At 53.2% G+C, this 13094-nt stretch overlaps 1 protein-coding gene across 3 annotated transcripts in view; it reads right to left on the reverse strand.

Annotated features, from left to right (window-relative positions):
* Positions 1-5635, reverse strand: part of Bicra (BRD4 interacting chromatin remodeling complex associated protein) — a 32002-nt gene extending 26367 nt beyond the window's left edge. For all 3 annotated transcript variants that reach the window (XM_090322122.1, XM_090322123.1, XM_090322121.1), the window contains exon 1: positions 5560-5635. The gene's annotated coding sequence lies outside the window, so the exon portion shown is untranslated. The remainder of the gene's footprint in view (positions 1-5559) is intronic.
* Positions 5636-13094: the final 7459 nt, after the last annotated feature.

Here is a 13094-nt window from a genome sequence, read left to right on the forward strand (position 1 = left end):
GATGACAGTGAACCAAACCAGGAAAATGAGATACACAAAGGAACTGCTCTGGCCATGGGGGTGGCCCAAGGGCTAGAGTTGCCTGCCTGGGTACCAAGTCCAAGGTCCTGAGTTCAAATTCCAGTACCACCCCTACAAAGGAAGGGATCACTTGTAGTCTGGCTATGGAGGTGGATACCTACAATGGGCAGAGAGCTGGGCACTGGTGGCTCATATCTGACACCCTAGCTATTCTGGAGACTGAGATCTGAGGATTATGGTTCAAAGCCATTCCAAGCAGCGAAGTCTGTGAGACTAATGAACCAACTAAAAGCTGGAAGTAGAGCCGTGGCTCTCAAGTAGTAGAGTGCTAGCCTTGAGCAAATAAAGAAGGAAGGGAGGGAGGGAGGGAAGAAAGAAAGCATGCAAGCAAGCTAGCTGGCTCAGGGACAGCACCCAGGCCCTAAGTTCAAGCCCCAGGACTGGCATATAAAAAAGAAAGAAAAAAAGTTAGAAAGAAAGAGAGAAAGAGAGAGAGAAAGCAAGCAAGCAAGCAAGCAGGAGACTGAATTCAAAACTCAGTGTCACTAACACCAAAACTATACTTACTCGATTCTATGTCTGCCCACTTTGGGGGTTCACACCCCAGCTGGGCAGAAAAGATACCAAGTGCCTGAAATGTCACAACCACACTACCAAAACTTTTACATATGTCACCAGATAAGGCAGGTCCTGAGATGAACCCATTTAACAGAGGAGGAAACTGAGGCCCAGAGTCAGCCAGCTCTTTGTCATAGTCAGCAAGGAGCAGAACCAGGATTGGAACTGACGGTCGAGTTCCAGAGTCTGTGCTCTTGACCCCCACCAAGTGACCAGCATGTGATGTTGGTCACAGCAGAAGAAAGAGCAAGGTCACTGAGGCAAAGATAGCTGGGCTTGGCAGACAGGTCTGATGGGATTGACCAGGACAGAAAACAACTCCCTTCCAACTACAACATCAGGGAAATAACACAGCTATGAAGAGTCACGCCCTCCTATAATCCCAGCACTCAGGCGGCCACTTCAGACTTACAGGTTACATAGGAAGATGCTGTTTCAAAAAAAAAGAGGTGTAGGGGGGGAGGTCCGATGGCAGATCCTGATGTAGCAATCCGATCACAACCACTTCCAGCAAGATCTATGAACACGTTTCCTGAGCAACACGTCCACACTTGCGATAGTAAACAAGGTCTGTTCTGTCCGGCTGGTGGAATACAACAAAGTCAAGAAAAAGATGAAGATGCATATGGGGTAGCTCCTGGGGAGATGTGGGGGGGGGGGGGAGGTAAGGTGACAAACAATGTACCCAACCACAGGAGAGCATGCAGAGAACCTCAGAATGGTGTTGGCTGTCCCTGGGGAAAAGAGCTGGGGATACCATGGGTGCCAGAGAAGGGACTTTTGTGTCACTGGAATTTTAAATTTGTCTCATGAGTATGAATCATTTAAGGAAGGGCGGGGAGGGGGGGGTGCAAGTGAGAACACTGGATGTAGGTGGCTCACACCTGTCTTCCTAGCTACTCAAGAGGCTAAGAGGATCGTGGTTTTAAGCCAGCCCAGGCAGAGAAGTCTTTATCTCCAATTAAGCACTCAAAAAAATGGAAGTGGTGTTGTGGCTCAAAGTGGTAAAGCACTAGCCTTGAGCACAAAGAAGCTCAGGGACAGCACCCAGGCCCTGAGTTCAAGCCCCACAACCAACAAAAGTGTGTGGGGGGGAGCAGGAGAGGGAGAGGGAGAGGGAGAAGCAGAAGGAGAGGGAGAAGGGAGAGGTAGAAGCAGAAGGAGAGGGAGCGGGAGGACAGCGCCGTTCTTCCTTGGTGGCAGCTGAGGCCACTCAGACAGAACTAATCAAATCCTGCAACAGCTAATTCAGGGCTCCTGTTGGGCTGGATCCTAATTTCCAGATGGATCCTGAGGGCCTTAGCACACAGTAGGCCTCAGGAATTATTATTATTATTATTATTATTATTATTATTATTTTTGGCAGTCCTGGGCTTGAGCTCAGGGCCTGAGTCCTGTCCTTGGACTTTCTTAAGGCTAGAGCTCTACCACTTGAGCCTCAGCACCATTTCTGGCTTTTTTTTCTATGTATGTGGTACCGAGGAATCGAACCTGGGTCTTCGTGCATGCTAGGCAGGCACTCTACCACGAGGCCAAACTCCCGGCCCCGGCCTCAGGAATTTTAACAGGGAACACTGCTTCCCCTGCCACCAGCTCCCCACACACCAAAGGTACACCAAAACAGAAGCCACTCAGAAATCTCTCCTTCTGCATGTCACTGACACAAAGGCTCTAGTCAACAGGGACAAAACAAGAATGAGGGTGCTGCAGGAAGAACTGGGGGATGCTTGGGGACCATGTACCAGGCTCTGGCATGGTGTGGCCCTGAGGGAGCAAACTTAGGCAAGTGAACGGGGAGACAGACATGGTGATGCAGGAGGGGGAGGAAGGCTGTGTTTGCTCACAGGAAGGGTACCTGGGGACACCTTTCAGGAGACCCCCCCCAAAAAAAATGGCCAGGAGGATAAAGACAGCTAGGCTCCCATCAGGTTGGTTCCAAGAGCCATGGGAGAGGGGAAATGCCAGCCCCCCTATTTCCCAGCCCAGGCTCTGGCCCCAGGAAAGGAGGAATGCCTTGTTTCCCTGTTTCCAATTAGCTTCCCCCCCTCCTCCCCAGCAGCCCTGTACATTCTTGAGACCAGGAGTCAGGCAGCCTGGGGGATGGGGCTGGGGTGGACTAGGGAAGTCTGGCAGCTGCTCCTGCACCCTAAGGCCTCCCCTCCTATCCAATCCTAAATGTCCCTCTCTGGGCCTTCTGTAGTCTTAGACAGACTCCATATCCCACCCCTTCCCTCTCCTGGCCCAAAAAAAGTTGGCCAAGGCCCTGGAGGCCTATGGGAAGGAAGTCAGCTGTGGGCAAGGCAGGAAGCCCCCCTAGGGCAGCTACAGCTCCCCTGCCTCCCCCCTTCCCTTCTCAACCTTGAGTCTTCCCCACGCCTGTTATCCCTGCAAGGAGCATCAAAGAAGGGCTCCCTCAAAGCCACAGGGATCCCCCCACTTCACCAGCCACTGCAGCCACGACCTGGAGATGGTTCCTCACCCACAGCCCTGGCCTCAGCTGGCAGAAAATGAATCACTACCAATACCTAGCAGTGGATGTTCTGGGCTGGGGCCAGCCCTGTACCCCCTTCACCACCCCCCATGTCTCAGACTCCCCCTCCTTCTCCCCTTACTTGAGGGAAGTCTGTGCCACAGGCCTCACTGCTCACCTGAGCACCTACACCCACAGGCCTGTGTCCCAAATATAAATCACACATTTGGACAATACATTTCCACTTAGGGTCAGTTACCCGAACTATAATTATTGCCATGTGCCCATGACATTGAGCCAAGAGGTGACAGCAGGTCGCAGCCCGCCAGCTGGCATCCCAGGGCAGAATGACAGCGGGGCCACAGAGCAGAGGAGCAGGGACCCCAACAGGGCAATCCTGACCCTTCCAGCTGTTCTTTAACACCAAAGGACACATCAACAGCTCCTTCAGGGGGAGCCCAGGACCCCTGAAATCAAAAGGACAGAGAGTGCCAGGGAGGCTTCATGCAGAAAGACTTCACAGTTTGGAGAAAGGCTGGAGAGGCTTTTTTTTTTTTTCCCCCAATCACAAGACTGTGTAAACACAACACGATGCAAGCTCCTCAACTCCTCTGGGCCTCAGTGGGCCTGTCTGGGAAATGGGGACAGTAACAGACCAGGGGGATGGTGGCAATCGACAATCCATAAATATTCTCCCCTCCTCCCATAAACAGCTGCGGTTGTTTCCGGCTTCTAGGAGAGGGGGAAGGTCTGGGGAAAGGTAGGGGAGGTAACTGTGCCCCGGAAGTCATGGGGGCACAGGAAAGGGGTGGACCCGAAGAGATCCGTCTCCCATTTTTCCCATCACAGGACCACCCCTCCCACTGCCCCAGCCCAGGTACAGAGAGAACATGCAAGGCAGAAAGCTAATCCTAACACTCAGGCCAAGAGTCTGGGGGTGTCCCTGGATTTTTATTGCACGAAAGGGAGGAAGGTGGTGGGGGGGGCGTCTAAGACAGAAGGCTGGGCACCCACGGGGACCCCCGGCCTTGGGGGACCCCGGAGCTGTCACCAAGCCTCTCCCCCTCCCCCCACGGAGGTGACCCCCGGAGGCCTCTGACCCCACCGGCCCGGAGGTTCAGCTGCTCCGAACCACAAAGCAAAACAAAGGCGCGCGGGGAGGAAGCGGCCGCAGAGCCCGGCAGCCCCCGCCCGCCCGCCCGATCGCCCGCCCGCCCGCGCCGCCGTCCTCCCTCCCCCGGCTGGCGGCCGACCAAGGCCCGGGCAGGGCAGGGCAGACTCTGCTTCCCTCGTCCCCCGGCCGCCGCCCGTGACAGGAGCCGGGAAGCAGCCGAAGGGGGCAGCCAGAGATGGGAAAACCAGATGGCTCGTCCCCTCTCCTCCTCCGCCATCCCTCCCTCCCGCCGGTGCCCGTCGAGGGGCCGGGGAGGCCCGGGCTCACCCCGGGGAAAGGGCTGCCTTTGTCTAAAGGTCACCACCCGAGCGCGGTGCCCGGGCAGGGCCTGGTGCCTCCCCTCCCCAGCCCGTCCGGGTGGAGGTCTGGGGGGGACATGGCAGGAGTCGGGACTCCCCCCCCCTCGCTCCCCTCCCGTAACGTTCGCCAGTTCTGGGGGGCGGGGGCGCGCCCGGTCCCTCGCGAGGGGAGGTGGGGGGCAAGTCCCCTCGGCTCATTGTCTGGGGGCGGTGGGGAGGGGGAGACCCGGGGCGCCTCCGTCCCGCCCTCCCCAGCAGGCCGCGGCGCCCCGGCACCCCACCGCTCCCCCTCCCCGGGCCGGGAGAGCGTTCTGGGGAGGGGGCGCCGCGGACGGGGAGAGACGGAGGGCTCGGCCGCCTCGGGAACTCGCCACCCGCTGCCCCACTGCCCTCGCCGGCCCCCCCCCCCCGCACTCCTCTACACACACCCCGAAAGGCGGGGAGCGGGGCGGGGGCCGGGGGTCCCCCGGAGCGGGGGGGGGTCCCGCCCCTCCCCCCGTGGAACGTCGGGTCTCGCTTCTCCGCCGCTCCATTGTATCCGGGGCCGCCGGCGGGAGGGCCGGGAAGGCACCGGGAGCCGGGCTGCGGCAGGGGCCGCCGGGGTGTGCGTGTGTGTGTGTGTGTGTGTGTGTGTGTGTGTATGGAGAGAGAAGGGGGGTTCCCCCGAAAGATCGGGGTGACGGCGGCGACGGGAGAGACCCGGGGTGGGGTGGGGTGAAGATGATGGTGGGCGCCGCCGAGCAAAAAAAAAAAAAAAAAAGGGAGAGAAGAGAGGCGGCGGGCGCTGCGCCCCGGCTGGGGGGCTGAGAGTGTGTGTCGGGGGGGTGGGCTCGGCCCCGGCTCCGGCTCCCCCCACACACACCCTCGCCGCCAACCCCCACTCCCCCCCTCGCTTTTGCGCCCTGTCACAGCCCCGACTCGCAGGTAGAGAGAGTTAAGAGATTTAAAGAGAAATTGCTACATTGTGAGAAACTCACCCTGATGTTTGAGCAGCCGTCGGCGCGGGGTCTCCGGGACGGCCCCGCACGGGCTGCACAGGGAGGACCCAGAAGGGGCCGGCCGGCCGGGCCGGTCAGCGCACTGCCTGATCGCATGGCGGCGGCGGCGGCTCCGCGGCGCCCGGGCCCGCCGCCACCCCGCGCTCGGCCCGCGCGCGCCCCGGGCCCGCGCCCGCTCCCCGGAGCGTCCTGAGGGTGTGCGAAAAATAAATAAATAAGAGATGAATTTTTTTTTTTTTAACGAAATGCAAAAGGAAAAAAAAAAAAAAAAAACCTTGCAGGTTTTGTGTCCCGCCCCCCCTTCCTCCTCCTCCTCTTCCTCCTCCTCATTTCCCTCCGCCCTCTACGGGGGCGGGGCTTAAGGAGGCCCCGCCCTCACATCGCAGACAACCAATCAGAGCACAGCAATGTCGAGCGGCGGGATGGATGACGAATGGGAAGCTCCGTATTCCGGGGCTCCGCCTCCTCACTCTTGCTCCGCCCAAGGCTTGCGGTGCGCCTGCTCGGCCTAGAGTGCAGTTTGTCTGCTGCCTGGAGCCGGTACCTGGCTGGTGGGGGGGGGGGTTCTCCCCTGCCCCCTCCCCCGAGGGGACCGGGCTTACCTGGGGAGTGGGTGCCCGTCTAGGGAGCGGTAGTCTGGCGGGAGGACGCGCGCTGGGCGAGCTCTGGAAGCTGGAGGTCATAGCGACGCGGAGGATGGAACATGAAGGCTGGAGGTGCCGGGAGTTGGCACCGCGCAGGAGCTTGGCGTCCGACCCACCCGGAGGAAGGCGCCGGGGATTTGGGGGGGGGGGTTGACAGCTCGGGACCTGGGGCGTGGCTCGATCCCTCACCCGGGGCTGCGACGGCGGCTCTGCCGAATCTCGCTGGCTCCCTCCCCCCACCGCCCGGAGGCTCGAGGGCCGGGGGCGCCTAGCGGACGAGACCGCGGATCCTCGCGGCCGTGGCCCTCGGGCGCCCGGTGTGCCCTGAGGGGTGGGCGGGGACTCCTGGCCTGGTCCCTTAACCCCTGCTGTCTTCCCAGGCCCCTGGCCGAGCTGGTGCACGCGGGAGGCGCACCACAGCGTCACAGTGAATAAATGTGTGCTGAGCGAATGGCTGACGGAGGCGTGGGCCAAGCCCGTCAGCTGCGGGTTCACATCCTACTTTTTGCATTCGCTTTTAGTCTGCTTCTGTGTGGTGTTGAGGAAATGACTTGGCTTCTCTGTGCTTCCATTCCTTCTTCTCTAGAGTTCTGGTAAAACGACCGGTCTGGTAGGGTTATGGGGGGGTGGGGGGTGAACTTAGGAGAGAAGCACCTGACCGGAAATTCTGGGGGAAATGTCGGCGGTCGGTGTGTTGATGGTGACTGACTGCGTTGAAAACTACGAATTCCAAGCTGGGCGGGGTGAGGCACGCCTGTAATCCCTACATACCAGAAGCTGAAGCAGCAGGAGCTTGTTTTGAGGACAACCTAGATCCTATCTCCAAAAAGAAAAAAAAAAAAGTTAATAAATGTACTCAGTGGTTATCTGGGGTCCACAGAAGCTATGTGGTTCCCTCTGAAGGCAAACAGTAACGTGTACACTTAGACTTTATTTTTGCATAGTATGCCCTCATTGATTAACTTGTTCTGTGTTTGGACTCCAGGCCTGCTTTTGCTAAGCAGTTATTCTTCCATGTAAACTTCTTCAGTGCTTCTTGTGAACACACATCCAATCAGAATTTCCCACAGGAGCACAGACCTTAAGTTACCTCCAGCTAGAGAAATCTTGCTTACAGTATAGAAAACAAGATTAGGTCTAAAAGGGCAAGTGTTTTGACCATGGTCATGTGAGCAGGAAGTGGGGCCCCTGTGCAAGTGGAGCTGAGGACTTCCTTGTAATATCAGGATCTCTTTTTTTTTTCTTCTCTTTTTCCAAGTCCTGGAGCTCGAACTCAGGGCCTGAACACTGTCGTTGAGTTTTCTCAAGGCTGGAGCTCTACCACTTGAGCCATAGCACCACTTCTGGCTTTTCTATGTATGTGGTACTAAAGAATTGAACACTGTTCTCCATGCATGCTAGGCAAGCACTTTACCACTAGGCCAAACTTCCAGTCCCTATTAGGATCTCTTAAGGTGGCACTAATGAGTCAGTCATGGCTACCAGCCCCTGGGGAGGGGGGGGGGACTGAGAAGTGGGGCACTGGCAGGTGCCAAGTGTTTTGAAGTCCAGAGTCCCCAGTTTTTGCCTCCACTACAGCTCAATCTCTTAGCAGTAGAACAAGTAAGCTTGACACACGCCTCCTGGCTTCAATTCTTGCCTTGGTCATTCATACCTACAGGTCTGTTTCTCTGGTGTTATGTGGTCTGTCCTCCATCCCTAGATTAAGCCAGGGTTGTGAGGCATAGCTAAGAAAGCTCAGCCCCAGCCTTCCAGATGAAATGTACATCCTTCCTTCTCTGCTCCAGATCCTGCAGTCTGCAAGAGCCTAAGCCTCTAGGCTGACTTGATATGTGTTAACACTACTTTGGAAGCAGTTGGTAAGGTCTAAGAAATGTCTTGTGGTCAGGAGCTGCAAAAAGTGATAGTAAAAAGTCAACTTTGGGCCTGGGAGTTTGGCCTAGTGGTAGAGTGCTTGCCTAGCATGCACAAAGACCCGGGTTTGATTCCTCTGCACCACATACATAGAAAAAAGCCTGAAGTGGTGCTGCGGCTCAAGTGGTAGAGCTCCAGCCTTGAGAAAGTCCAAGGACAGTGCTCAGGCCCTGAGCTCAAGCCCAGGACTGGCAAAAAAAAAAAGTCAACTTTGGGGCCAGTATTAAAAGAGTCCTGCTACTACCCTGCTTGGTGGCACACAAATATCCCAGCACGCAGGAGGCTGAGGTAGGAGGATTACAAGTTCAAGGCCAGCCTGAGCTACATGGTGACACGCCCATCTCAAAAAAAGGGGGGGAATGCTTTTCTTTAACTATGACATGGCTTGTTCCCTTCCTGACAGAGAAGCAAACGCTGGGATCTGGGTTTAGTCCCAGGCAAAGGAAGAAAAGAGAAAAATAAAAAAGGGCATTGAACTGGGAGATTGCTGCCCTCTTTCCGTGCGCGCACGCGCACGCGCGCGCGCGCTTTGAAGCGGAGCGAGCCAGCTCGAAGCGCTGGGAAATCAGGCAGCTGCGAGCCCAGCCTGGTCTCGGGTCCTCAGCGCGGCAAGTGCGGGGGCGGAACCTGCCTTCCTATTGGCCCAACTGCGGGGGCGTGGCCTGACTCCGTCCCGCCCTCAGGTCCTCACGGGGTTAAATGGGCCTGACGTCCGACTCCCGGAATTATTCGTCTGGGGGCGTGGCCAGGTTTGTTTATACGCTGCCATTGGCTGGATTTGAATCGGGCCGAGTGCGGGCGGGCCGCGGGGCGGAGCTTTCGAGGGCAGGGCCGGCGTCTGACAGCTCTGGGCAGGCTGAGCCGCCCGAGAACGCGGTGACCTTGGAGATGGAGGCGCCCCTCCTCCGGTACCGAGAGTAAACTGGGGTTCCCACCTGGTTCCTCTGGTAGGTGCCAAAGGAAAGGGACTGAGAGCCCACTGCCCAAGGGGACGAGCTGTGAGGTCAGGGCGCTGGTGGCTCATGCTTGTAATCCCAGCTGCTCAGGAGGCTGAGGTCTGAGGACCGCAATTCAAAGCCAGCCTGGGCTGGGAAGTCCATGAGATTACCTCCAATTAACCACCAGAAAACCAGAAGGGGCGATGTGGCTCATAGAGAGGACAAACAAGCAAGCGCCCTCAAGGGCAGCACCCAGACTCTGAGTTCAAGCCCCATGGCTGAAAAGAAAAAAAAAAGTTGCAAGGGTACCGGTGACTCACAGCTGTCGTCCTGGCTACTCAGGAAGCTGAGATCTGAGGGGTGCAGTTCAAAGACAGCACAACCTTACCAGGTGCCACACTGTTTGCACAGTTTCTCACCTCCTGCTCACTCTTCCTCTATGTCAACCTAATGCTGATGTCTGTATCCTGCATAAATAACTTTGTCCCTTGTAACAAATCTTTCTCTACCCTTCCCCAGTTTTTATATGGTGTTTTTGGGTGACTAACTGGACTTCATACATGGAAACTCCTAGAGTTCACTCAGGACTCTTAAGTGACATAATTATACATGTTCTATAATTACACATATCCCAATTCTATTCCTCTCAAGAACTTTGACTTACATGGTCCAGCAGAGGGGAGAAAGAGATGATTAAGGAGAGGAGGAGGAGGAGTGACACAGGAAGGCAGGAAGAAGGAGGTACATGTCCCCAATTATTATTAGTAGTAGTAGTTGAGGGGCTTGAAATCTGGGTGCTTGTATTTAAGCTTTTCAGCTCAAGACAAATGCTCAACCACTTTGAGCCATAGGACCACTTCTGATTTTCTGGTGGTTAACTGGAGACAAGGCTCACAGACTTTCGTGCCCCGGCTGGATCTGACTTGCAATCCTTAGACCTCAGCCTCTTGAGTAGTTAGGATGATAGGTGTGAGCCACTGGCACCAAAGCATATGACCCTAACTTTTTTTCCTAGTTTAGGGGCTTGAACTCAGGGCCTGGGCATTGTCCTTGGGCTTTCTCAAAGCTAGAGCTCTACCACTTGAGCCACATCACCATTTCCAGCTTTTTTTTTAATGTATGTAGCCCTGAAAAGTCAAACACCAGTCTTCATGCATGCTAGATAAGCACTCTGCCACTAAACACACTCCCAGTCCCTGTGCTCCTAATTCGTGAGTCAGAGAATGATCTCAGGAGCCGGGGACCAAAGAGTCTTATCTTAGAAGCAGCAAAGAAAGGACTGAATAGGAGAGCTTGACTCCAGGGATTGGATGACAAGGAGTTCCAAATGGATTCTCTGTGTAGGGGGAGGCCATCATTTGGGGAGATTTCCTGGCACCTGCTGAAGGTCCTTGATTTCTCTGATTCAAGTAGAACCTGTCAGGCTAACTTGCTCTTACCAGTTCTACAACCTTGGGGAAGACATCTGGCTGGAGAATGGTCAGGTGAGTAGTTTGGAGGCTGGCATGGTGAGGAGGTTGAAATTGCTTGGAGGAAATGATTCAAAAGGTGAGTCACACTTGGATTTCCTTTATGTTTAAGGATGTTGAGCATTTCTTCATGTCTTTATTAGCTATTTATGTATCTTCTGAAAACTGTCTAATTCATTTACCTATTTATCAATTGTATTATTTGTTTTCCAATGTTTTGAGCTCTTCATATATATATATTCTTTGTATATTAATTCTTTATCCAATGAATACCTAGAAAAATTTTCACCGAAGTAAGCCAGACACAAAGGAACATAGGCTCAATGGTTTCTCTCATTTGCAATAATTAGTACAAACCTTGGACTCTCCTAGCAGAGGATTACAATAGCTCAAAACCTAGCTACATAAGGGTATATAGGATGAGGCTGAATGAACGGACCTCATGGATATGGAAACAAGACTAAATAATGTGTGATTGTTATTCTTAATGTACTACGTTATTTCTCAAAAACTGAACAGTGCTCGAGGGGGAGGGAGACAATAGGAAAAGGTGTAAGAGAGGAAGAGTCCAAAGCAGGACGGATACCAGCCTCCCAGAGAGCAGTCTCTTCCCTTAGCTTTACTGGGGCTCCTCTTTTATCATTTTTCTTCCAATTCCATAGTTTTTTTTTTTTTGCCAGTCTTGAGGTTTAAAGTCAGGGGCTAAGCACTGTTTTTAGGTTTTCTCACGGATAGCACCACTTGAGCCACAGCACCACTTCCAGATTTTTCTATGTCTGTGATACCCAGGAATTGAACTTGGGTCTTTGTGCATGGGAGGCAAGCACGCTACCACCAGGCCAAACTCCCAGCCTAGTTCCTTCCTTTTTGCTGACCTCTTCTGATTGATTTCTCATATGCTTGCACTTAACAGAGTGGGAGAAAGTCTTTGACAGCTATTCGACAAAGGGTTAATAGCTCTGCTTTTTAAAAGTAATTGAGCTGAGCCAGGCACCGTGGCTCATGCCTGTAATCCTACTCAGGAGGCTGAGATCTGAGGATCAAGGTTCAAAGCCAGTCTGGACACAAAAGGACCTAAGACTCTTACCTCCAATTAAACTCTAGAAAATGGGAAATGAGGCTTATCTCAGTGGTAGGGTGAAGAGCTCAGAGACAGCGCCCAGCTGAGTTCAAGCCCCATGACCCCCCCAAAAGGTAATTGAGCTGGAAGTCGTGGCAGAACATCTCCTGAGCATGAGGCCCTGTATTTAATCCCCAGTAAATAAAAATAAAATAGGACCATATATATATATATATATATATATGCCACTTGACTGGATATATTTTGCTTTGTTTTGAAACTTTATTAGTAAAGGGAGCACATCTGTATTATTGGATGGCATGGAATGAGACCAATTTTCACTTGTTTGAATAAACATATCCCAGGTGATTTATTTTGCTTTTTGCCAGAACACTTGTCAAAAATGTGAAAACAAGGGGCTGGGAGTTTGGCCTAGTGGTATAGTGCTTGCCTAGCATGCATGAAGACCCAATTCCTCAGAACGACATACATAGAAAAGCTGGAAGTGGTGCTGTGGCTCAAGTGGTAGAGCTCTATAGTCTTGAGGAAAGCCCGAAGATAGTGCTCAGGCCCTGAATTCAATCCCCAGGATTGGCCAAAAAAAAAAAAAAGTGAAAACAAGCGGGGTGACAATAACTCCTGCCTGTAATCCTAGCTACTGAGAAGACGATGATCTGAAGATCCCAATTCAGTCCAGGCAGAATATGGTGAGTTCAAAGCCAGCCTAGGTCACATACATATCCAACAACCACAAAAATAAAAATGATTAAAAACACACCTATATTCCTATGAACTAAACTTATGTTTTTCATTGGTTTGAATTCTAATTTTCTGGGGTTTCTTTCCATTTTTTTGTTCTAGGATCATCCAGTCTAGAGGCCAATGACATCATTGTGTATGCCTCTTGGTACACAAGGCTAACAAGTTCTCACCAGTCAAACCCTGAATTGTGAGGTTTGCTGGAGGGTGGAACAGGGTCTATTTGTAATTAGATTCAAAAAGGTGAAACTGTTCCACAATACAGCTTTATCCATTTTACTTGTTGCTAGTACTGAGTTCCCCATGTTTTTCCTGATAGGACATGAGCTAAAAATCAGTCCACGTTGTGAATGTATTATGGTTTTTGTGGTTTTAATTTGCATTGCCTCACTACTAGCTTAACCCTCTTTTCAGCTGGACAAGCTGCTTCTGTCCTTGATATACAAAAGACACACCTTGTAGAAAGTTCCTATCTAATCCAGGCGTGGTGGCTAAAACCAGCAATCCTACTCAGGAGGCTGAGATCTGAGGATCAAGGTTCAAAGCCAGCCCGGGGTACAAAAGGACCTGAGACTCTTATCTCCAATTAACCTCTAGAAAACAGGAAGTGGGGCTTGGCTCAAGGCTAGGGTGGTAGCCTTGCGTTGAAGAGCTCAGAGACCGGTGCCCAGGCAGAGTTCAAGCCCCATGATCCACCAAAAAAAAAAAAAAGTTCCTATCTGTGATCAAA

The sequence above is a fragment of the Megascapheus bottae genome, chromosome 31, assembly GCF_031878675.1.
Source record: "Megascapheus bottae isolate mThoBot1 chromosome 31, mThoBot2.hap1, whole genome shotgun sequence".
In the NCBI taxonomy this organism is placed as follows: Eukaryota; Metazoa; Chordata; class Mammalia; order Rodentia; family Geomyidae; genus Megascapheus; species Megascapheus bottae.